The sequence below is a fragment of the Chelonia mydas genome, chromosome 5 (assembly GCF_015237465.2).
Source record: "Chelonia mydas isolate rCheMyd1 chromosome 5, rCheMyd1.pri.v2, whole genome shotgun sequence".
Classification (NCBI taxonomy): domain Eukaryota; kingdom Metazoa; phylum Chordata; order Testudines; family Cheloniidae; genus Chelonia; species Chelonia mydas.
This window is the reverse complement of record NC_051245.2, coordinates 112,386,369-112,411,583: the sequence shown is the minus strand read 5'-3', so window position 1 is coordinate 112,411,583 and position 25,215 is coordinate 112,386,369. Positions and strand designations below refer to the sequence as shown.

The 25,215-nt window shown below is 40.6% G+C and overlaps 1 long non-coding RNA gene across 1 annotated transcript in view; it reads left to right on the top strand.

Moving 5' to 3' along the window:
- The window catches only part of LOC122466023, a 100,045-nt gene extending 76,176 nt beyond the window's left edge, over positions 1-23,869 (top strand). The window contains exon 4 of the long non-coding RNA XR_006291223.1: positions 23,768-23,869. This is a non-coding gene — a long non-coding RNA (uncharacterized LOC122466023). The remainder of the gene's footprint in view (positions 1-23,767) is intronic.
- Positions 23,870-25,215: the final 1,346 nt, after the last annotated feature.

The following is a 25,215-nucleotide window of genomic DNA, read 5'->3' as shown; positions in this document are numbered from 1 at the left end:
ATTATTTCTTATTTGTATTTTGGATAGTGCTAGTGGTCAGCTCACATGGAGCTCTATAATGCTAAGCATTGTACGAATATAAAATAAAAGAGTACCTGCCTGAAAGAGCTTATGATCTAAATAGACAAGCCACATACCAGATAGGTGGACAGGATAAAATGTGCATCCTCTATACCTAAATATCCACGTGGAATATAGTTATTTTCCTTAGTAATCTGAACATTGTTTTTTCATGTGCCTGTTGTGATTAGGTACAGGCAAATTTTTAAAAGATGGGAGGTACATTTCAGTTTGCATAAGTGCCTAAAATTCTGGAAGCTTATCCCAACCTTGGGCCAGACTCTCATTTTAAATTATGCTAAGCTAAATCTAGAGTAACTCTAGATTAATTTTATTGTTCTCAATTTCTGCATTAGAGAATATTTCTTTTTGTCTGAACCTACAGCATTTGCAAAAGTCCAGCTGGGAATGGTTTCACTACATACTGAGTGGAGTCAGCTGACGCCATTCTAACTTTCTGGTAGGTCTCTGTGGTAGGCTGGGAAAGAGCATGACCTTCACAAGATATGCTGTATAGAGGTAGTAGGCCATTGTTCCGCCACCCTCCGCAAGAAGACAAACATCAAACCTCTACTTGGTGATGCTGGGAGGAGAGTATGTAGCAGGAGCAGTTGGCGGGAGGAGGAGGCTTGGTGAGGGCCACCACAGGATTGGGTAGTTAGTTAAGCATTCCAATTCCAAACCTTTTGGGGTCCAGTGTATTTTTCCATAGTTTAAATTGGCTTACTGAGTAATTTTAGAGGTAATATTGTATTGCTGAACCTGACTTACTGTGGGGTTTTGTGTGTGGGGAGAGGTAATTGACTCTGTTCTTCCATATCTAATTTTACTACTGGGAGGTTGGTTCATTGTCTACTTTCATACATAGCATAGCTGTGGTATTTGCATGTTTTTACTTTATGGCCTTTGTAGTTGGAAAGCTGTCCAGTTTGGGAATAAGAAGTGAGTGAAGAAATCTGGAAATGTAAAATACTCCCTGCCATACTGGTTTCTGCACATGGTTGCCCATGGAACAGAGTCCATTGCAGAGTTGCTATCCTGATCTTCAGAGACATGCATGGAATCAGTCCTGGATACCTGAGAAATCATATTTCTCTCCCTGACCATTATCTCCCAGCTGCATCCCACTGGAACAATGATGATGTTGGCCAATGAGAGGACTGGAGGCTCATGACTGTAGGAGCTTAAAAACTTCTCAGCAACTGGAACAAGAATGAGGAACTTCCTGCCAGGAAAAAAAAACAAGAACCACCACTAAACTTTTGTGGTTTTCTTGCAAAACTCACCTCTTCACACAAGAATGTGAGAGCATAAGAATGGCCACACTGGGACAGACCAATAGTCCATCTAGCCCAGTATCCTGTCTTTTGACAGTGACCAATGCCAGGTGCTTCAAAGGGAATGAACAGATCAAGCCAATTATCAAGTGATCCATTCCCTGTCATCCAGTCCCAGTATCTGGCAGTCTGAAGCTTGGGGACACCCAGAGCATGGGGTTTTATCACTGACCATCTTGGCTAATAGCCATTGATGGGCTTATCCTCAATGAACTTACCTAATTCTTTCTTTTTTGAACCTAGTCATAGTTTTGGCCTTCACAACGTCCCCTGGCAACAAGTTCCACAAACCTGATGCCCATTAATTTCATTGGGTGACTCCTGGTTCTTGTGTTATGTGAAGGGGCAAATAATACTCACTTTCTCCACACAATTCATTATTTTGAACTTCTATCACATCTCCCAACCCCTTAGTTGTCTTTTTTTCCAAGCTGAACTCTCCCAGTCTTAATCTCTCCTTATATGAAAGCTGTGCTATATTATTAATAATGTTTGTTACCCTTCTCTGTACCTTTTCCATTTCTAATATATCTGTTTTGAGAGTTGGTGACTAGAACTGCATGCAGTATTCAAAGTGTAGGTGTACCATGGATTTATATAGTGGCATTACATTATTTACTGACTTTGCCTTTCCTAATGGTTCCTAACACTTAGCGTTTCTTGACTACTATTGCACATTGAGTGGATGTTTTCAGAGGGCTATCCAAATTGACTCCAAGATCTTTCTTGAGTGGTAACAGCTAATTTAGACCCCATCATTTTGTATGTATAGTTGGGATTGTTTTCCAATATGCATTACTTTGCAGTTATCAACATTGAAGTTCATCTGACATTTTGCTGTCCAGTCACCCAGTTTTGTGAGGTCCCTTGTAACTCTTTGCAGTCTGCTTTGGACTTAATTATATTGAGTAATTTTGTATCATCGCAAACTTTGCCACCTCACTGTTACTCCTTTCCCACAAGCCCCCAGTAAAATTCCCTAGACCGCCACCTTGTTGTTACGGAAGGAAGTGAGAAAGCACTGACGTGATTTAATTCATCTGAGGTGCTCAGACACAACAGTGATGAGGGGTATCTAAATACCTGGGCAGGCACTGGATACTCATGTATGACATGAATCCAACACCAAAAAATCCACCTTGTCCCCTCCCTTCATTCATGTAGCTAAATTACAGTTGTATTTGTCACCCACTTTTATGGATAAACTCATCTTTGGATGTACAAAATTGCCCAAATTCAAAGATTCATTTTTGTGCATGAAACCTCACACTGAAACATTCTTGTATGTCTCTAGTCACTACTGTCCTGGGCCTTATTTAGATAAATGAATTAGAATTAAAAGGCTCATTAACCCCTTGCTAATCCCCTGATCCATCCAGTTCCCTTGAAATAAGCATTACCTCATGCATGGTTTGCTTTTATATTTGTATATCAATAGGAAACCAATTAGTTCTTCATTCAAATAATATTTATACTGTAAGTGAAGACTGGGTTTATTAAGCTCTTGATGTGTGATTGAATTTTTATCCTTACAGGTAAATCATCTCTTCCTGTGGTTGACTTTTAAATAGCTTTACATATCTTTTTCTGTCATATATTAATCTACTACCTGAATTATAAAGAAAGTGCTGATGAGACACACACAGTTGTCAAGTTTCGAAATCACAAGTGAGTAAAATATATATACAGAATTCCTGTAGCAGCTTTGGAACTTGGCACAGTATTTCTCAGTGGTTAGCTCATAGTATCTATTCTCAGCTATGCCACAGTCTCGCTAGGGGCCTCGCTAAACCCATTGAAGAGAAAAGAGTCAAAGTCAATTGAACTCCGTAGCTTTTGGATTAAGACTATGTACGTCAGTTTTCCCCTCTTTAAAAATGGGTATAAAGATACTTGCTCCTCCTTTGGAAGGTGTTTTGAAACATGGATGAAAAGCACTATGTAAATGAACATAAGAATGGCCAATGGTCCATCTAGCCCAGTATCCTGTCTTCTGACAGTGGCCAGTGCCAGATGCTTCAAAGGGAATGAACAGAAGAGGTCAATTATCAAGTGATTCATCCCCTGCCATATGGTCCCTGCATCTGGTAGTCAGAGACTTAGGGACACCTAGAGTATGGGGTTGCATCCCTGAGCAGGTGCTAAGAATTATTATACATGAATTATTATACATGAATTCAGAACCTGCATTTATTTTACAGATAGTCTTCGGTGAAATCCTGTTATCTTGTGTCCCTGAGCCCGGGATGAGCCCTCATTGTTCTAATCCAGACCTCTGGAAGCATTGTAAAGCCTAAGGAGAATGCCTGAGTAGAGACATTCCTAGTGCAACTTTTACAATTCTATGAAATCTAACTTTCCTTAATTGAAATTTCATTTATTTTCCAACTTGGATCCCATTCTCCATTCATTTTTGAGCTGTGCTGAGCAAGTAATGCATGTGTGTTGCATGTTTGCACCTGGCTTGAAAACACCCTGTGCACCTTATTATCTGCATGTGTGTAATGCTTTGTCTCGACTCATTTAGAATTGGAGCCCAGGCTAAGGTTTAGAGTTCGGTTTTGAGAATAAATCATCCGCGCTAAGGGTCAGGTGTGGAATCGGTGCAACTGAAAGCTTGCAAAGGCCTCTGACCCCAGAGTGTTTTAGATTTCTACCATCAATTGACTTCAGGATGAATGTTCTCTTGAGCCTAAATTTTATGAGAATATCAGTTCTTAAGAAATGTTGGGTATAGCCACACTGACGATGGGAAAAGGTTATAATCCAGCTTTGGATCTTGCCCCAAACCAAAACTGAATGAACGGGCTTGGATTACATAAGAACATAAGATCATAAGAATGGCCATACTAGGTCAGACCAAAGGTCCATCCACCCCAGTATCCTGTCTGCCAACAGTGCTCCGGAGGGAGTGAACCTAATGGGTAATGATCAAGTGATCTCTTTCCTGCCATCCATCTCCACCGTCTGACACACAGAGGCTAGAGACACCATTCCTTACCCATCCTGGCTAATAGCCATTAATGGACTTAACCTCCATGAATTTATTTAGTTCTCTTTTAAACCCTGTTATAGTCCTAGCCTTCACAACCTCCTCGGGCAAGGAGTTCCACAGGTTAACTGTGCGCCGTGTGAAGAAGAACTTTGTTTTATTTGTTTTATTTGATTGTGGGATTTGAATCTGAACCCTTCACTCCCTGAAGTTCTTAGTGTCTGGACTTGAGATTCTGATACGTTTGGCCCACATCTCATTTTTCTCTGACAAATTGGGAGGTCCTTGCTCAGTTTTTACATAGTCAGAATTCTCACTGAAGTCAATGGGAGTTTTGCCTGAATAAGGCTGAGTCAAACCTGAATAGAGACTTCAGAATCTGGCCCCACATGCTCAAAATCTACCACATTGTTTCCCTTTGTTAATCAGAAATGAAAACTTTGTAACCTAAGGACCAAAATTTAATACTCATAATATGTATGTAAGCCATGTGATACAGTAACTTACTCATTGATGTTGTTTGTGACTTCTTGCATGGAAGCTGTGGATAGAAATGTTTCTTTTCTGTATAATTTTTAAGGCTGTTTTGTGAGTGGATTTGATAGGCTTAACTAGCAAATACATAAGTTAGACTGATTTTGAAAAATGGCCTCCTTTGAACAATAGGCAATTTCACTACCTCATTTGTGGAATAGTCAAAAGCTTCTGTCCACTATGTAGAACAATCAGCAACTGGGCTACTTTACCAAATAGGCAATCAAATAGCTTATTTAGCAAATGGAATTAAAAATTTTCATTTGCTCACTTTGCAAAATCAGCAACAATGTGTTGCTTAAAGATGTGCTTTAAATATTTTGTTAGAGATGCTATAAATCTTGGAAAATATCCTAAAGGAAACACAACCATTTCTGTTAAATCACCCTAAAAATATTCATTCTTTATAATGTTCATGATTTATTTTGCTCTCCTTTCTATATTATAAGCTTTAGAGAGCTTTGGCAATCCATTTCCCCAGTAATTTAAAATTCTATGGTCTATCTGAACACATTATTTCAGACATAATATAGGTATTTGCATATTGATATTACTGCTCTCCTACTACGGAACACAGAGATGTAGAAGAAATAGCATAAATTCCACTGCTTATATCCTTTGGGTCAAACTCTGCCTGGTGTTGTATGGAGGAGTCACAGGGAGCCTCTTTTTTAATATTCCTAGAGCACAACAGTGCAGCGCAGGGCAAGACTACAATTCAACACTCAAGTGCTGAGGGAGCCAAGTAAGCCTGCCTTCCGGCTCTCTAGAGCCTTAAGGCGTGGTCTGCTGGGTAAGCACCTAGTCAAATAAACTCCTTTTAGCACAAAGCAGATGTGCCCTGAAGCCTTTCAGACCTTGACTTGCACTGAGCCATATTAATCTGTGCTAGTCGGATGGTCCCGGTACCTGTCTGGCATCTAGTATCGCTCCATTGTGCACGTCTCTCCATGTTAGAATGAGAAGTTCCAGATTGAAAGCAATGAAACTGCAATCTCTGTCTGCAGATGACTTTAGGTACAGCCTAGATGGCAGCAATACAGGGTCTTCAAAGCATTCCACCAATATACCGGAACTGTAGCTTGGAGGGATCATCTCTAGCAGTGAGAACATAGTTAATTCCTGTTCCCATTAAGATTTTGATGTGTCTTACTGAGATTGCACAGATTCCTTTTGTGGCAGTATTTTTTTTGTGATGTGACCACCATTCTCCACTAGGAACTAAGTTGGGACCATTCCCCTTGGTCATCCAAGAGCACAAATACAAAAAATTAATCTATAAAATGAAAAAAAAATAATTACCACTAATGGGGATTAGTTAAACTCATAAACAAATTTTTAATATCATCGTATTCCCTATAGCTGAAGAATAGGGTATTGGTTTGCTTGTTAAAATAATGTGGGCACCGGTGGCTTTACGTGGAAGATACTGCACATGATTATATGAATTCGTGTTCGATCACACAAAAGCAAAATTGTTGTTATGGTAACAAATATCTCAATTATTTTAAGACAGAGGGGAAAATCTTTTTGCTTTAGGTGAGGAAGATACAAAAATGTATTTATATCAGACATAATGTTCTATTAAATAAATTACAAAACATGAAGGAAGAGTTCTATGACAAGCTATATAATGCAGAATAATTTGGGATTTTAAAGGTCAGCTTTATGAGTTGGTTTCAATAATTCTTATAGGCTCATTTAAAAATATTATTGTCTTGTATTGATGCAAGGGAACTACCCCTGGGATGCTAGAATATAGAGCATGCTCAGCAAGTAGAATCTCAGACTGATTACCCTCAGAATTCAGAGTAACAGCCGTGTTAGTCTGTATTCGTAAAAAGAAAAGGAGTACTTGTGGCACCTTAGAGACTAACCAGTTTATTTGAGCATGAGCTTTCGTGAGCTACAGCTCACTTCATCGGATGCATAGCATATCGTGGAAACTGCAGAAGCTTTACCTTCAGTCCTTTTGGTACGATGTCCATCTGTTTGCATTTGGAAAGGAAGATGATGTCTGTCTGTATCTGTACAAGTTTTTTCATGCAGTTGATAGATTTCTACTTCATGCGGCTAAATGCAGTGCCTTGCATAATGACAGGTTTCAGAGTAACAGCCGTGTTAGTCTGTATTCGTAAAAAGAAAAGGAGTACTTGTGGCACCTTAGAGACTAACCAGTTTATTTGAGCATGAGCTTTCGTGAGCTACAGCTCACTTCATCGGATGCATAGCATATCGTGGAAACTGCAGCTTCTGCAGTTTTCACGATATACTATGCATCCGATGAAGTGAGCTGTAGCTCACGAAAGCTCATGCTCAAATAAACTGGTTAGTCTCTAAGGTGCCACAAGTACTCCTTTTCTTTTTACCCTCAGAATGTTTCATATGTGCATCTCCGGGCCAACCTCTTCTATCCCTTATACATTTCAGCCCACTAACTCCACAGAATTCAGTGGAGTTACTTCTGATTTACAGCAATTATGTGTTGTCACAAGCCCTAAGTACGGGAAACATGTTGTTGAGTTGCCTCAGGAACCAGATTGTGATTCAGAGGGGCAATCTGCTTCCCATTTCCTTGTGCCTTGTCCCACGTACATCCCCTGGTGTGTTAGTTAAGCTGCACTGCCTGGAGCATTGGCAGGGCAGAGCCAAGATTCTCTGCCATCTCACCTCCTACCTGTGTGAGAGGGGAGTAGCAGCTTTGTGGCAAGCGCTTCTTGGGATGTGGGTGGCTGGCTCAGGGGAGTACAGAACTGCTGATATGCACAGGTTTGCCCGTGATCTGGCCCTAAGTGAGAGGAGTATGTGTATGTAGCAGCCACCACTTCAGTTATTAGACCTGCTTTTCTCCTATTTCCTCAGCCTCTAGTGGGAATTCGTATAACGCTTCTTGTAGTAGCAGACCAATTTCCTCATCAACTGCTCCCTCCTTACCTGCAGGGATTCTCAGTGCTCACACATTTAGCTCTCCTACTGTTCTCCACTCTTTCAATTTCCCTCTCCGAGCTCCATTTAGCCTGTTTTACAGAAGCTGCAAAGCCATTATTATCTTTCATCATTTCAGATTTATTTTCAAGCTTCTCAGCTTGACTTTCTGTATCTTTTATCTGATTATCTACCCATCCACTTTTATTAAGGGAACAGTGTCTTGTGGATAAAGCACAGCACAAGGAGACCTGGGTTCTATTTCCAACTCTGGCACAGACTTTCTTTGCAGTCTTGGGCAAGGCACTTAACCTCTTGGTGACCCTGGTTCCCATCTATAAGATGGGGGTGGTAATGCTTCCTCTCCTTGCAGGCATTTTTTTGAGGCATAACTCACTAATGTCTGTAAAGCGCTCTGAGGTTCTTGGATGGCAGTGAAATGTTAATTCCAGTTTTCTTTCAGAGCATGTGTTAATCCCATGACATTTTTATGATGATCTAAGGTCAAATCCAAAAGCCTAATGAAATCAGTGGAAGCCTTCCCATTGGCTTCAGTGGGCTTTCAATGAAACCGCAAGGAAAGTCTTGATCAGTCCTTTCTATTTTTCTGCTGGTTCTTAAATGGTGGGAATAGTCTGAGAGACCACGCTTTATAAACCCTGCATTTCCGAGGGTGAAGTATGTACTTCTGTGTCCACAGTATCCATTTTCTGTTTACTCTTATCACTTTCCCATTTATCCATGGCTTGTAGTACAGAGCGCTTCAATTTTATTAACTACTTTAAAAATTAAAGATAAACTATTGACAGGAGAAATTGTTTTCTGACATAAGCAATAATATGCCCACTCTCTATGTGGGGCTGATAGCACTGCTCAGTACGTCTCTTTATAAGACCCTGTTTTAAGTTCCTTATCACTTTGTCACACTTTGACTGTTTGTGCTGAAGTTTTTCATACTATGTGTCTGTCTCTGGCTGAATGATTCTGGAAAACTTCAGCCAAAATGGTTCCATGGCTTCAGAGAATGAGGGTAGGAAAAATGTTGATTTGCCCATGTTTTTTTTTTTTTAAAGTGACATTTCATTTGAGAAGCTCCAGTGACACCATGGTTTGGAGGAGGAGCTTGAGGGGTGTGGTCTTTGTGTCAGGGATATGTCTTTTGCCATCCCTGTGAAAATCTGCCCATGTTTGGCCATGTCATAAACCAGTAGAGACTTGCTAGGCTTCGCTGCTCAGAACGCTGAGGATTCTATCTGTGCTGACAATGCTCCAGCCTGTGGCTGCAGCTTGCTGAGCAGGACTTTCCTTGCAATTGCCTCTCTGGGCTTCTGTGGGACAGGCTGGGTCAGAGTCTTTGGGCACTGGAATTGAAAGCAGGGAGCCTGCTTTTCCTGTACTCTCTGTGACCCCACTGATGGGCTCAGGCAGAGCTGCCTGCTTTGAATGCACAGGGGAGAAGAGCCAATGCTAGGAGAGGGATGTGGAGAGCCAACTGAGACAGGGGCCCGTGGAAGGGGAGAAGACTGGGGCTGGCTGAGGAAGGAGAACAGGGTCTGGATAGGAAAGGAAACTGGGACTAACTGTACGGCTGAGAGAAGAGACTGGGAGCCAGGGAGATTGGGAGCCCTTGGCTTGAGGGAAAGACAGATCCGATGAGGAGCTGGGAGAGGAGACTAGACTGGGGCTTGGAACCAGTGGAGTGGAGGAAAGGAGATGTGGGGGAGGGGAGAGACAGATCTAATGAGGAGCCAAGATACGGTGGGGATTGGCTGGGCAAAGACCCTCTGTGACAGGGTGTACTGGCCCTGCACTGGAGCAGAAGGGGTTAAAGCAGCACTCTTAGCAGCAGAAACCACGCCACTCCCCTTGACCCTGCTGGGCATGCTCCAACTGCTCCTGCAGTATAAAAGGGAGCAGCCTAGCTCAGTCTCAGCTCTCCAGCTGAGAAGCAGCCAGGATCCCAGACCATGGGAGCAGGAGATGCTGATATCCAGGTAGGGGCTTAGGTATCTGAGGATGCCCCAGGGAGATTGCAGTCACCACCTGAGGAGCCCAGAGACTCCAAAGACACCCCAACTTCAACTGCAGGAGTCATGGTAGGAGGTGGCCCAGGGAGAGACTAGCCAGTGTCCCAGCAGCCGTCGGCATGTTGCGGGCGGATTCCCTGCCAACTTAGTGGTGAACCCATTTGCTACTACCAAGGCTCTGGGCTGGGACCCAGTGGAGCAAGGAGGGCCCAGGTCCCCCTACCCAGACACCCCTTTGTGGGGACCTCCCACTGACTATGGCCATTAGGCCGTGCTTCCCGCAGCCAAGGGGGAGCCCTCCTGATTTTGGCCATTAGTCCGTGCTTCCCCACAGGCAACGGGAAGCCCACTGAATTTGGCTATTAGGTCACACTTCCTTGTAGCCAGGGAGAGCCCTATTGGCTCTGGCCATTAGGCTGTGGTTCCCTACAGTTCTGGGGAGTCCTATTGACTCTGGCCAGTGGGCCACACTTTCCTGCCGTCCAGGGGAGTCCTATTGGCTTTAACTGGGGTCCTACCCTGCCCTTGCTCCACCCCCAGGGGGATGGGGTGTACTGGCTCCGTGACACCCTGGGACCGGGGAGCAGGGGGAGTAGACCCAGAAATTGGATGAGCAGCCCTGGGAGCCAGTGAGGACAGAGAGCATGGGGGTGACTGGATGCCAGTGCCAGGAGAGAAACAGACTGGATGACGAGCTGTGTGGGGGAACTGGGACTGGTTGGATAAAGAAACTGAAACTGGGATTAGAAATTTGAGTAATAGAGATGGACTAATTAGATTAGGAGAATCGGGATGGGGTGAGGAAGACAGGATTGGGGCAAGGACAGTTTTGGGGAATGGTCAGAAGTCTGTGACCATTGGAGGACACTCCCCTCCAGCTGCTGGAATGTAAACAAAGATTGTGGCATCTCTCCGTTCCTGTTGTCTCAGCAAGTATCTGTGGAAACCCTCTGGCAGAATCATAGCCCCTGCTAGTGCTGGTCCACATACAGCTGCTCTCAGTTATTCAAGGTAGTTCAAGTGACAGAGGTCTGCGTAGTGGATCTAAAGGTTCCGACCTAGCGTGTGGTGCCACTTGATGGAAGTTCTGATTCTTGTAGTTTGTTTTGGTAAAAACCTAGGTTTTCATGTTGTTTATGTTAAAAGAACCCTAAGGATGCACTGTCAAGCACTCAAAAGTTAGAAATGCTACAATTAAGGATGCCTGTGCAACCTCTATTTGGCCTCCTTGTGCATATGCATTTTGCTATATTCTGTAGGCTACAGATATAAACAGAAGGTCACCAAATTGAGGCTGCACAGGAAACCTTAGTTCTGTCATTCCCTAACTTTTAAGTGCTTGACTTCACAGGGGTGTGTGTGTGTGTAATACAAAATAAGGCCAGATTTAGCAGAGAGATCTGTTTTCTCAGCTGCATACATTCAGTCCCATTGAAGTCCACGTGACTCCACTTAAGTGTATTGCTTCCTAGAGCGTAGGAGAATATATCAGAATTTTTAGACTGGATCTGTAAAGGGTTACAGTGCTGTAAACATACATTATTTTAATAGCAAAATACTGATTTTTTTAAAATAAATTAATTCCATTTGTTCCCTCTTTCTTTAAAATGCTCAATTGTTAACCTAATGCATGCAGTAAGGCTTTCTAATTCAGTGATTCATTTTTTGTCATGCACAAATGTTATGGCAAACATATGAAATTACATTTCTTGGTTGCAGTCTCAAGGATTCTAAATAGGTATGTGTCAGTTTCTTTACTGTGTTGCAGCGACTGAATGGCTAAGATGCTTACCTACAATCCTGAAGCTTGTGGGTTTGAATCTTGCTTGATCTCACGCTGAAAGGCAGCCTTCAGTTCATCCAGCTGCAGAATGGGTACCTGATCTGTTGGGTTAGGGTAGTCATAGATAGTCAGATGCAATGCTGGCCACATCACTCCATTATGTACTGTTGGCTATGAAACTAGAATGTCTTAACCCTGACAGATTGATTAGCCATTAGTTCAAGGGAACTTTGAGATGGTTTCTCTAATATCACTGAAGCAGGATATTTGCCTTACGTTCGAAAAATACTCAGCTCTTTTCATTTGTACATCTCAAAGTGCTTCATCTCAGTTTTACAGATGGGAAACTGAGGTACGAAGAGGTGAAGTGATTTGCCCAAGATCATCTGGCAGGCCCATGGGAAAGCTAGGAATAGAATCCAGGTTTCTTCAGTCCCAGTTCGGTACCCTAGCCATTTAGAGCTTGCATCAGTTTTCTGATATCAACTCAAAAGTCTTTCTATCTTTGGCTTTCATAGAACATATGAAGATGGTTTCCCTATACCATGGCATTTCCATGAGCGTGTTACTGTAAATAAATTATTTTGTAAAACTGACATCTGAAAAATCATTCTGTGATCAGTTTAGTTACCAGCCGGCAACTCTCTCTGTATTTTACACTAAACAATCTGTTCTGTGAAAGTTCTGCTACTATACACACGCTATTGCTGGCACTGGGCTTAGTGCAGGTTGAAAATATGTATATAAAGCTTTGCACTGATGCAATTTGGAATAGTCAAGTTGGAAAACGCAACAAATCACAATAAATGCAATGTTCACTTGTTAATTTTAAAAGGGAATATCTGTTCCATCTCTGCTGTATAAAATGACAATAGCAATTAGTTTTGCTTTAAGGATGAATGACTCCTATGATTTTACTTTTCATCCATTTTTTGATCGGGAGTGACACATCACTTTTTTTGTTGTTGATGTATAAATAAACATTGCAAAACCAATTTCATGTTTAAAAAATCCATCTGGATAGATAATTCATGTGAGTTGAGATTCTCCTTGAGCCTATTTCACGTTTGTGTTTCAAAAATAGGCTTAGAAAGGCATGGTTTTAAAGTGGCATGATACTCTAGGGGATAGTTAGGACAGTCAAATTGATGCTATATATTTTTGTGTGTCAGGCTTGTATAGAAAGACCTTTAAGTTCTTGTTTTGGTTGGAGTGGATTAAATATGTGCTTTAGCTACTAAACAATAGCGCTAATCTGATCTGCAGTATTTTCTTCATGGGTAACTGAATTGTGGAGGAATTTACTGCTCTAGATTTTACCCTGTTCAGTAGCAAGTTTCCAAGCTGCAATGATATAGAACTGATAGCAGTTGAAAATATTTGTCTATTTAAGCTCAGAGCACTGACATGTTTTTTTCCTTGAAGTGCCCTGTCATAATGTAATGCTGCCGTGTCATGCATCTGATAAAGTGTCAGATCTCTGCCAAATCCAGAGACCCATGATCATTTGAAGTGGCAAAAGTTACTATTTGTTAATTTTAACTACGTCCTCTAAAATAATGGGATGGGCAAAAATAAAATGAACGTGTCAGTGTTTCCTCTGAAACAGGTGACAGATTGGATGCGAATTGTTTATATGCTCAGCTAGAGTCAGCCCCATCTTTCTTGGCAGCTAAACTCAACTAGCAACACCAAGTAGCTCAATGGAAAAAGAAGATCCTGTAGATGTAGCAGATGATTTTAGGGACCTTACGCAGAGAACTGTTTAAAAATAGCTACTCAAATTGCATGAATCACAATTAATAGTGTAGATCCAGTTTCCAAAATTAACTCAGTTTATCTCGAGGCACTAAAGATCAGAATGAAGTCAGCAACAAAGAAATGAGGTAGAGTAGGAGAGAGCAAACATGTTGGAGAAGACACAAATAAGCTCTTTGGGGAGCAGGGGGAGCAACTTTTAGTTCTGTTAGCGCCTAGCATAATGGGGTTCTGGTTCAGGATTCTGGCCCCTCGGTGCTACTGCAATACAAATAATGAAATATAAGAGATGGGTGCCAATCCTTATTCAGGCAGAGCTCCCATTGGTTTCCGTGAGAGCCTTGCCTTAATAGGGATATCAGAATCAGGCGAGTAGCCTGGAGAGGTTGACAATATTTGGAGCCACCCAGGTTAGAAACAGAAATGGTACATAACCCCTTTGGCTTTCAAATGTGGTGGTAGCTCAGTTATGTTTTTAGAGCATGTAAAAGAAAAAATGCTCAAAAATAAAATACTTTCAGAAGAAAGTGAGCATGTGATTCCTTTTGACTCCTATAGAAGGAATGTGATTCTTGCTTTACATACTACTCAAGCTTCTAGTTTGGTTGAAATGCTTCTTGTTCTACAGATTGTCTAGATATTGTACTTCTCTCATTGTACTCGCCATAATGCACTGCGGCTCATAAATGTGTCTTGCGGATCTAAGAGCATCTCAGAATACATAGGGGAACCAGTTTGGATAAAATAACAATTGACCTTCACCCATTCATTATATTAAAGCCTGGTTCTTTCTGGAGGTACAGCAAAGTTTTCTATCTATTTAATTGTACTTTATATATTTTGTATGCACACACAATTCTGGTCTTTCTGATTTATGTCAAAAAGATTACAGGCAGAGAGTATCTTCAGAGTATCTTATTTCCAACTTGGCTGAAAGCAGGAAGTATTGGATATCTCGGGGGGGGGGGGGGAGCTCCTGTTGTGTGATTTGTGTCCATACCGCAGCCTGCAATCTTTGCAAGGAAGGATAAGGAGAAGCTGTTTTAGTATTATATTTGTCTTTTAGCCACTGAATTACTTACAGTAAGAAGCCTGAAAAAGGACTAGGCAGCTCAACAATTAGAGAACTAACAGATGATATTGCCAAGATTAAGCAGCAAAGAAAACTAACACATATAAATGGTTAAAGGCTAGATCATCAGGTTGTGATGTAGCCCAGGGTGAGGAGCAATATGTTGTGGCACTGATGGCAAAAGCTCTGTCAAGTATTCCTGACTTCAGGAAATAGAGCGCAGAATTTCAAAAGCGAGGCATGAGTGGTGCCCCTGCAAAAATGCTTGCTTGTGCATACTAGCATTTATGCAGCCAGATTATGCAGCCACCTCTGTGTGAGCATTTACCTGACTGATATGCACTTGCTTGTGTTTGCAGGTGTCCCAGTTATACCCTGATTTTCAAATTTGGTCCTGAACTGATGCGTATACAATGTAAATAGCAATGCTTTAAAAGGGATATAACTTTTAATGAGAAGGAGTATGAGTTTTTTAATATGGGAATGATATTCTCAGCTGCATGCTGGAGATAACATGATCAGAAACTCTCACAAAGAATGAACTGCAGTAGCCTAATCTTGAGATAACAATGCCACCTTGTTGAGTAAAAGTGTACTAGGCTGGTGACATTTTGTAAATAATAATAAAAATTGTCCAATAAACTCACCCAGAAATTGTGGACTTGATATGGGAATTAGTGGATGAAATTCTATAGCCTGTATTATGTAGGAGTCCAGATTATATGATCATAATGGCCACAAAGTCCTCTAATCTATAAAGGTCCAATAATTATGTATAGCAGTACATTCATATAATAAATGGGATGATGCCATAACGCTTGAATTCTTATCAGTACCTGGAAGTGGGCTGGATAGGGTACTGTCCTATTGAATCTCTGACGTCAGAGCCTTGGCCAGCAATAGGTTAGATGGACCTAATAAAACTTTTGTTTTACCCACCATCTTTCCTGAGACACATACAGATTCCATCAAGAGACCACAGCAGACTCACTGCTCCGCTAAGGTTCTTTCTGAATCTCTTTGTTCAATGTGGAAGTCCAGGCTTTTGACCTCTGTGCTGGAATTGCTACATAATACGAGAACATTAGGATAAATAATATGTCAAATAGTATAAAGCACACATGGGTTGGGTAATCTTAACATTCATTTAATTTCAGGTTGCTTAACTAAAAATGCACTCTTGGCCATTTTTATACATCTTGTTTTATTAATCAAAGTAGTTAATTTAGAAATTACTATAAGTTTTTCATGATCATGTTTATATACATTTAATATAGGGTATGAAAACTTGCCAAGTAGTCATGATTCAAATTGTACTAAATGTGAGTCTTATCACAGAGTGGTAAAATAAGTGGAAATTCTCTCCTGGTCCAGAGTGATCATTTTGGTTCCAGTATGGTTCAGTGGTTCCTTAATACAAGTCCTTTGTTGTTTTGTCAATCAAATTTTATATCCGCTACAAATTATGGGATGGCCAGTGATACTGCAGCAAAACTAAATGTAAAGTTTAGAAATGTAGGCAATTTATTGAAATTCCAGTTCAAACCTGGCATCCCATAGCAAAGCCACTTCCTTTCACTCATGAATTTATAAATAGTACTTACTCCAAGTATATAATATATAATTTATATTAGAGTTTCACCTTGAGGCTCCAGCTGAGATCAGGGCCCTATTGTGCTAGGCATGATAAAACCATGTAGTAAGAGTTGGTCTCCGTTCAGAAGAGATTACTCTAAATATTCAAGACAAAGGACAGGAGGGGAAACAAAGGTACAGATAGGTGAAGTGACTTACCCAAGGTGACACAGAAGGTCATTGACAGGGCTGGAAATAAAGCCTAGGTCATGTGCTTCATGACTCAAATATACTTCTAATTTATCTTGGAATTCACCAGAGGGTGTGTTGTTAGTAATTTGTTACCCTAATCTTAGGATAACATAAGTGCTTATAGTGAACCATCTAATGTTAAAACAAAGGTGAATTCTTTATCTTCTAACTTATCCTCCATAATTCTGTGGCCAGGCAATAGGTCCAGTTTAGGGTGAAAGAGCCTTACTTATGTTACAATGTGGAATTCCTTGCCACAAGATGTCTTTGAGGCTAAGCGTTCCTAAGGATTTTTAAAAAGGAACAGACATTTATATGGATGAGTAGAATATCCAGAATTGTTACAGTAAGTATTAACCAAAAAAAAAAGAGCAAAAGCTAAAAAACTGTCATTCATGGCTTGCCTGATGGGGGGAGGGAGTGTGCAGAAATAAGATTTTTCTTTCTTTGGTCCAGATCCTGAAGTTCTGTTCCATTCTTATACAGTCCTTAGTCAGGCAAAGCTTCCATTGACCTGAACAAGTTTTGCCCTAGTTCTTACTCAAGTAAAAGTCCAGGATCCTAGCCATTTATATGCAGGTGCTTATATTCATTTCTCACATTGGACACTTTCTGTGCCATGAAAGACAACACCTCTAGGGCCAATGTGTTTTCCTATCCATCTCCATGCTCTTCATATTTCAAATTTTTTTTGCCAAGATGTCATGTGTCCTAGGGCTATACAAGAGCCTTTTGATAGATGTTCTGTGTAAGGGTTAACAGTACACCCACCCCAATATTCTCTCATAGCCAGACGGTTTACTTATAGAAAAAGATCTCAACTGAATGTCAGTGATTTTCTTTATGGTACAATACTGATTATTTAAATTTAAATTATAGATGGCAATAATAGTGGCATAGCAAAGTGACTGACTGTGGCCTACCCTTGTGCAGTCACTTCAGATCTATGTGACAAAGATACGCTCTGCCTGAAGATGGAACAATGCTTACAACTTGACAGGCAGGTAGTGAGAGAAAAAAGACCGACTTCCTCAGGTGCACTTACTGAGTGCAAACCACCAACACGCTGTCAAATGCCAACACCACTTATGGTCTAGTACTAAGCATGTCTTAAATCTTAAATGTTTAAACATTCCAAGATGTCTCTCTGGTATATTCAGTCACGCAGTGTTTTCTTGGGTGCTGTTACAGTAGTGTGGGTGGTTGGCTGGTGAGGGAAATGCGTAATCTATGCAACAAACAAAAGCCTTCTATAAAATGCTGTTTGATTCCTCAGATATGAAGGAGAGCTACTTGGTTCTTAATTTGTATGTATTCTGTACTGTACATGTACAAAGAAGGGGGAGGGAAAGCAGTGGTTGAGAAAGTTGGAGACCAATATTGTGAAATGAGAAATTTCACTACACTTAATATATACTTTACTATGGAAACCCCTTTGGAGAAGGATCTACTGAGTTTATTTTTACTTCACACCATTTCATTTCATTTTTAGTTGAAGAGGAGATGAATCCGCAAAGGTGGCAGCAATAAGAACAAAGTTTGTCTGGAGTGGGTGTGATCAATGGTGTTACCCTGAATTTGCACCTACACAACTGGGGTTGCCAACAGCCCCATATTATAAGGGAGATCCCTTATTTAAATAAAAACATTGCATGTCCTGTACTAAATCAGTACAGGAGGTTTTATATCCCGTATTTCAACCAGGGTGAGTGCTTCCGCTACGGTCCAGACCATCTCTCCGATCCCTGAAATCCAGGACAAAGAAACATTCTGGCACTTCACTTTGCAAAGTGCCGCTGGATGGCAACTTGACTTGGCATGTGGTGTTGCAACACCACTCTCATTTGGCCCAATTGCTGCTGGGCCCCCACTGAGAGTGCCCAAAGCTGGAGAAAGAGAGAGAACCCCTTGGAAGGACAGGGGAGGAGAAGGGACTCCCCCCAGTGGCTAAAATCAAGACTGGGGACATCTGAGGTCTGTCCCATATTTTTGAAATACTACATTGGCAACCCTATATACAACTCTTGCAGGCTGAACTACTGAATCTAAAACTGAGTATCGCCTAGCATAAGGTGAATGGTATTGAGCAGGTAGTGGCTGTGCAGAACTATGCCACAAAGCTGGGCTTAGTGATGCCAACTTTCTTGATTTTTTTTTTTTTTTATCTTGAGTATCTTCCTATTTGGTGTTTTCCTTAAAGCCTCAGCTTCTGGAGGCAAGTGACTATGTGAGGATCTCCACTTTCATTTTATTTACAAAATTAAGTTCCGCGTCCCATGGTTGCAGAGAAAAGCCTGAAAACACAAACATTGCGTATCTTAAAAGCTCAAAAACAGATGGCAATTAAAAAGATCCCCAAATTAATTCTTTGGCTTAAACATCATAAGATTTTAACGCTCTTGAATTTTTTGGGTGACCTGACTCACGATTTTTGAACACTTGCAGTTGGCGCTGTTGTGATATATGATCATTAAATAAAAGGACGTAGAGCAATGGTTCTCAAACGTTTTTGTATTGGTGACCCCTTTCAAACAGCTCTCAGTAACATGGATGGAAATCCAGAGTAACACTATTGATTTCAATGTTCTAGTATTGATTTTATAATAGCAGTGTAATAGTATTTATTTAAATGAATTTAATTCATGTTTGTATATGTTACCCTTTGGGCAGTTGTCAATGGCAGCAACAAGGGCTGAGTTCAATCTGTCTAGGAGTCCTTTTCTAAATTAAATACAACTAAGGACACGTCTATACTGCAGTCATGGGGTCTGATTGCAGCTCATGTGGACCTGTCTATGCTAGCTTTAATTTAGTTTGCTCTGGTACCAGAACAGTGAGACTTTGGCAGCATGAACTTCAGCACAGTCTGTACAAGCGCACCCAGAACCCTGCATAATTATTTGGGTGGCTAGCCCATGCTGAAACCTGCGATGCCTTAGCTTCACTACTCCAGCTAGGTTAAAGCTAGTTTGGGTATGTCTACATGAGCTGCAGTCACACCGTACGATTACAGTGTAAACATACCCTGAGGTTCTGCCTCCACCTAGAGCCAATGCTCCCACTTCTTGCCCTGAGAAGCTGAAATGTGTCCTCTCTGATCATCTTTGCAGGCAATTATTTTCCATGTGCAAGCACTCAGGGTACATCTGCACAGCCTGTGTCATCAAGCTTCCCAGACTGGCTTGACAGAGTTGGGCTTGCGCTAGCGCACTGAAAATAGCTACATAGACAGTGCTTTGGAGTTGTGACTCGGGCAGGATCTCAGTCTCTGAAGGCCTCCCTCTCTCCCTCTCCTTCCCCCCCCCCCGGCCTCTTAGCCAGAGCTTGAGCCCGAGCCTCAACTTCAAAGTGCTGTCTATTCAGCTATTTTCACAGTACTAGTGACCTAGGCTGGGAGGCATGCTGCCATGGGCTGTGTAAATTCATACCCTCAGAGTCCTTGGGAACGTGAAACTGGGTGACATTTTTTGGCTGAAACATTTTTTTAGCAAAAAATGCAGATTTGGTGACACAAAAGGATTTTGCAAATTCATATTGGTTTTGCCAAATTGTTTTTAAAATCTCTCACACACACCAAAATTGTTTTTTTAAAGTTTGTTTTGACTTTTTGAAACAAAAAAGCTCCCCCCTGGCCAAATATCTTATTTGAAATAACTTTTCATTTCAAAATTTCCTTTTATTTTTAAAAAAATTCTGAATAGCATGAGAAAGTTCACCTTTAAAACAAAGCGTTTTAGTTCTGTTGTTATGAAACATTTCGTTTGTCCCAAAATGAATTGACTCAGTGATGAAGGGTAGTCTCATGGTTCAGACCACCCAGTTTCAATCCCTGCCTCTGTGTCAAACTTCCTATGCAATCTAGGGCATGTCACTTAATCTTTCTGTACTTCAGTTCTTCTGACTCCTTAGTAAATAGAGGAAAAACAACATCTGTAGTGGCTTAAGTTTTCCGTGGGAAGGGGTGGGGGGAAATCTGTGTGGGTACATTCACTACCCCAATATGCTGTAATTTTGCTGGAGCAAAAAGCTTGAAACAGGAAATTGTGCCTCCTCACCATATTGCTGTCTAATTGTAAAACAAATTACAGGAACAAAAACTATTGGCAGATGGCGTTTTAGCTTTCATTATGTGCCTTTTAAAATTGTGACATTATTCAAATAATCACTGAAGCAAAATAAACAGAACAAGATACCCAACTACAGAAAACACCAGCAAAGCAACATGTATTATTTCTGGCTTTTTGCGTACAGCTGTGCAAATAATGAATTTTTTAGTTTGCTGGCAATTCTAAGAAATTGGGGGTAAATGTTTCATATCTGATTTTTTTAAAAAAAAAATCTTTCAGTGAAATGAGAAGTTGCGGAAAATATTTTGGGTCAAACAAAACATTTTGCTCAATCCAAGGTTTCATTTAGATATAGATGAACATACATGTGTGTATTTCAAGCTTTTTTTTTAAAGTTTTCCATTTGAAGAAATAAAATTGAAGAACATTTCAACCCAGTGTGATTCAATAAGAACATATGAACGGCCCACTGGGTCAGACCAACGGTCCATCTAGCTCAGTATCTTGTCTTCTGACGGTGCCAGCTGCTTCGGTGGATCCCGTTGTCCAGTCCTAGCTTTTGGCTGTTGAAGGTATAGGGAGCACAGGGTTTCAAACCAAAAAAAGCAAAACAGTTCAATTGAAAAATGTCAAAATTTTGATGTTTTCAGTTTTTTTCTGACCCAAATTTGCAAAACACTTGTTGCCACATCTGCATTTTTTCACCAGAAAACATTTTGACTGACTTTTTTTTCCAACTTCTGTTTTCAAGGGATGGGAAACATACATATGATGATCTGAAGGAAGGTAGAGATGGTTCAGTGTCTTGTCCTATCATCCTCCATTTTATTTATATATGTAAATGATCTCTAAATACCTTCTATACTGCCCCTTTTCACAGCTGCAACACTAGCACCTGTTACTGAGGTTTCCTTCAGATACCTGTGATTTGACTTGAAGCTAATTAATAAAATATTAGAAACAGGTATGGAATCCACCCACACAGATGATTTCCAACCATCCAGCAAGGATCTAGCCAAACATTAACATCAAATTAGTAGTGTGGGTACTACATTACTTCTCTGTAAACTGCTATATAACTATCAGGGCCAGATTAACGAGGTTGGAGGCCCAGGATTGATGTTTTTCATAGGCCCACTTTTCATGAACACTGTATTAATGAAAGTAAAAAAAGTACTCCTAAAAATCAACAAGTCCATGTATATCACTAAATAAACATGAAAATAAAATCAAAGACAGTGAACAGGTTACTGTTCATACTACCTGCATAAACATAAAACAGTTAGTCAAATGAAATGCTGCACATTTAAACTGGCATTGTGCATGTTGCAAATTCAGTTGTTTCTTCAAATGATAGTGTGTGAATTAAATCCCATTCAACTCTAATGATGGTAGAAAAGAAGCTTAATGATCCCACTAAGCTGACCAAAGAGAATTTTTATTAAGGCAAGCTTAGAGAACAATTGGTTGGCAATTGGTAAAGTCAAATAGTGTCAGTGCCATGAAAATATTCAGGAAGACATTACTCAGATCTTTGTTATGCAAAAATCTGATGAGTCCAGTAGCAGTGTTATCCTGCATGTTGCAATAAATGCTGAAAATTAACAAATTTTGGTGTGTAAAGCTCAGATCGAGAGCGATCATTGAGCAATGCCTGAGTGCACGTTTTTATCTCTTCACTTTGTAGTTGATCAAGAAATGTAAGGAAGCCAAACCTTGCAAATAGTTCAGTATAACACTTGCTTCTTTTTAGTTCCAAACTCATCTTGTCAAGGATAACATAAAAGCACTCTGCCTAGAATTTCCTTCTTCCTCAACTTATTATGTCACTTTTGCCACCTGGGAAATTTTATTTGCATGCTACTCAAAATCATCAGACTGAGACTATAGCTTGTGGAAAACTTTTGCTAGGAAGTCAGCATATTAAGAGCAACAACAAGATCCAAACCTCGCTTTAGAAGCTTTCTACTAGTTTTGTCAAGCCTTTCTAGTATCACATTCTATGAGATACTCATAAATGACGTTTTCAGTTTGCACATTTTCTTGTACGATGATTGTGCTTCCTTTTGAGTTTCACTGTTTTGTTTCAAACCATGCTGAATGCCCTGATAGTTCATTACAATTGTTTTACAAGATTCAGCATGACAGGACCATCTCATATCGAACAGAACTTTAGGACAAGGAAAGTTCCTTGTTCACTCTTGGTAAGATTGTTGCACAGAAGCTTCCATTGCCCGAGTGATGCCACAAAAAATCTAGTGTCTGAACAGCATTCGAGACACTCCAGGGGAAGAACATGGGATCTGAACCCCAGAGAATATAAAGTTGAATCAACTGACTGTATACAATATTATTCTACTATAAAAGTGGATCGAGTCAGGTCGTTTATGAAAGTGGTGACCTGCTGATTATGAATATCTTTGTATGAGGTATGTACAGGTGCCACACATGATACTGTGTGTCCAGTAAGAGAGACTGGATGCTACAGAAACACCTCTGGGGAACTCAGGAATTGGGGTTCACTGTTACTTGCAGGGCAAGGTTAAGATTGGCAGAGTCTGGAGGAGTTTGCTGGTGAAACAGGCCGATTGGTATGGTAGGGAGTAGACACAGAGTCCAATCTCCAGCAAAGCTCACTTTTTTGCTGAGGCAGAGAGGTAACACAGTGGCTTACGGTTCAGGATGCCCTGAGGAGGAATGAGCTCTGCGTGTATCACAAAACCAGCTAGTTGGGTTAGTCTTCTGATCTGAGCTTGAAGACCTTCATACTTTCCAGGCATGTTACTTGTATAAGCATATGACTGATCTCTGCAGTTTTCAATAGCAATGTTTGCATCTGGAAGAGCAATTTGCCTGTGTGTGACTTTCAATTGGTATAAACCCAGTGAAGTGCTCATTTATGCACCATATGGCACCATATAAGCAGTAACATAAAATGGCAGATAACTGATCAACAAGAGCAATGTCAGTAGTTGAATCTACCATCAAAGAGTAATATTTCACCTGTTTGAGGTCCGTTACAGTGAATTTCAAAACCTTACATCCCATTAGCTCAACAATGAACTCCTCACAGATTTTTGACAAGTAGGATGGGTTACCTTTCCCTTTTGTTTCCATAGCATTTAATATGCTCACTTAGAAATGGTTCAAATTCAGCAATGGCTTCCGTCCTTCCTTTAAATTCTAATCCACATTCAACAAGAAGTTTAACTACTGTCACAATACGCTTTAAAACTTCCTTCCATAAGCTGTTTGCGTCAGTACAGCTGCTATCTTCCTGTTGATGTGATTCTTGCCTCGTGAATGTGCTAGCCATGCAACCGTGGCATTGCAATGTTGCACGCTGTTTTCATAAGAACAAGTTTTCTCCTCTGCTTTTTTCCAGTCAGAAAAGCCTGGGGTTATGAAGATGCTAAGACATATAGGCGGGCAAAAAGAGTTTACCAACAAAACAGAATGCTGCTTCTGTGGATTTAGAATACCACCAACAATGCGTCTGGCAACTCTCCCCATTTGGTAGTTTTCACTGGAAAAGAAGAGGTGAGAGAGAACATTTCTGGTGTTAGTATTCAGGCGTTATAAATGTGTCATAGTGATTCTGAAAATAGAGCAGACCTTTCTTGATACACTGAGAGTGAAACTCCTCTGTTATCAAAAAAGGCCATTTAGTCAGAGCTTGGCTGATGCTAACAACAACATCGTCATCTTTATCACAACTATTCTCTCCACCTTTTGTACAGTCAGGTGGTAGGAGAAGTGGGTTGTCTCTTTCATCTTTACTTTGGTCCTGGATTTCAGGAATGCTTGCCTTTTCTCCTGCCCTCTCCTGAGGGAACAAGTTTATATCCATATCTTCACTTTGATTATCATTTCCTGAGAAAGACCTCTTTGGAAGATGATTCTGAAGCAGAACTCGCAGAGAAATAGTAAGTTTGGGTAACTTGCTGACACTTTTCTCTTTCTAACTTAGCTTTTCTTTTCTCTCTGCCACTTAGAAATTGCCAGCCATACATCTTGTTGAAGTGAGGTTAAAACCATAGTAAAGAAGTACTGTGCAGTTCTGTCATTAGAAGCCAGTGGCCAGTGATTAGCACCACCCATTCGCACTCCCGTCAGCACCTGAAAATCTGAAAAAAATTAATTCCACTTTAACTGTGAAAGCTTAAGACACTGGGTCAAAATCAGTGTCTGTAGGGGACATTATTTTTTTGTTTCTTTTTCTTTTTAGCATTAGCATGAATATGATCAAAAATCTCCATTTATATAGTTCCCTTTTCAAGGAGTGGAGGCGCTCCCAGGAAATCAGAGGTCCAGGGCTGCAGCCTCTACACCCCTCCCCGCCCCTCCCGCTTTGATCAAGCACTGAACTATACTCCTAGGTGAGGATGCTAATGTTCAGTTTACTGTTCCTTCACTGGCAGTGGCTTTAGGGTTAATCATTATCTCCTGCTCCTTTACAGAGAAATTTAAGCAGTGGCTTTTTTTGTAAGGGCACTTTTTTCTATTATTTTTAACATCATCTGGATCCTGATTAAATCGAATATATACAGATACTTGCAACAGGTTGGCAATACTAATGATTTAGTTGTAGTAGAATCTGGAAGTTTGGTTCACTTATTCATTGTAGCTTCTGAGTATAGAAGGATATCCTAATGGTGAAATGTAACCCATCCATCAGATGTCACTAAAAGGTCATCAGTAATTTGTACCAAATTTCACCCATTCAGGTATTTTGCAGTCATATCAGGAGGTAACAAAAAGAAAAGCTAAGTTAGGAAGAGAGAACATCGTAATGGATATATTTTGGAGAAAGAAAGTCATCCAGGTTTGTTA